At 46.0% G+C, this 1,141-nt stretch overlaps 1 non-coding gene across 1 annotated transcript; it reads right to left on the bottom strand.

Annotated features, from left to right (window-relative positions):
* Nucleotides 1–443: 443 nt before the first annotated feature.
* Trnaa-agc (transfer RNA alanine (anticodon AGC)) lies at nt 444–517 on the bottom strand. Its single transcript has one exon. It is a non-coding gene; the product is annotated as a tRNA-Ala (tRNA).
* Between the last annotated feature and the right edge of the window lie 624 nt (nt 518–1,141).

Here is a 1,141-nt window from a genome sequence, read left to right as displayed (position 1 = left end):
ACCCCCACCCAGAAGACTCTTGCCATAATTAAGCGTCTCCTCTCATCAGAGAGATTTTTACAAAGAGTATCAGCAGGCAGGATGTCTGCAGAAGGCACTGTGGTTTGAAGCTTCCTCTTTTTTGTAAATGCCAGGCTTGCACACAAAAGGTGTGATAGTAGAGTCTGAAAGATATTATCTCTGTTTTCTTGGTAAAAACTTGTGAACCCTGTGTCTGGTCCAGGGGCTGGAACAGACAGTACTTGTCATGTGAACCTCTAAGACCCCCTAGGCCCTCACTGGGTATAAAGTTCAAAGAATGTCTAAAATCTCTGTCCAGAGAACGTGTCAGGCATGAGCCACACTCTGGACCCCCTGGCTGCAGCCAATACACCTGCTTCCTGAAGATTCCCCCGGTGTCTAGTCTTTGCTGTCCTACTTCACCTCCCACTTTCTGCTTTGTGTGTGCATGACTGGGGATTGAACCCAGGGCCTCCTGCATGCTAGGCAAGGGCTCTACCACTGAGCTACATCCCACCCCCAGCCCCCTGCTCATTTTCTTTTTCCTGGTAATTCAACAAGGTGTCTTTTAAATGCATCATTGGAGCCTCTCTCCATCCCATAGGAAAGTGACCGCACACACTAATTGTCAGCCACTCAACTGGTTGTGAGTTCATTCCTCTGTTTGTGGTTGGGCCAAGTATAAAAAGGCCTTGAGTCAGAACAAGGGAGTTGGATCCCCTACCTTTTCTTGTTTCTTTTGGTGCCAGTGCCACACAAGGATTCATGTTTTTTGTTTTTTTTTTTCCCCAAGGGCAAAGCCGTGCACTTTGGTCTTTGTATTTGTAGAATTAGAAACTGTAGCTCAAACCATCAAGGGAAGGTGTCAAGAGCTTATGCCCGTGTCTTTTCTTACTTTATTTTTCTAGGTCTGCGATACATTTGTTCTTGAAAAAACAATAATCACAGTTTCACGAAGAAATTTGAGAATAGAGTCTGGTTTTGTCAATCTGGCTATGATCTGGCAGTTATTTCAGGCCTCCAGGGGACTCAACAAAGCTGGCTAAGCAATGGCTAATGAAGCCACAAGAGGAGAGCACTACAGCTCCCTGTTGCAGGCGGAGATGAGTTTTCACTGGGGTAATCACCTTCCAGTAGGAGA

The sequence above is a fragment of the Marmota flaviventris genome, chromosome 5, assembly GCF_047511675.1.
Source record: "Marmota flaviventris isolate mMarFla1 chromosome 5, mMarFla1.hap1, whole genome shotgun sequence".
NCBI classification, from domain to species: domain Eukaryota; kingdom Metazoa; phylum Chordata; class Mammalia; order Rodentia; family Sciuridae; genus Marmota; species Marmota flaviventris.
This window is presented reverse-complemented; position numbering and strand designations above follow the sequence as displayed.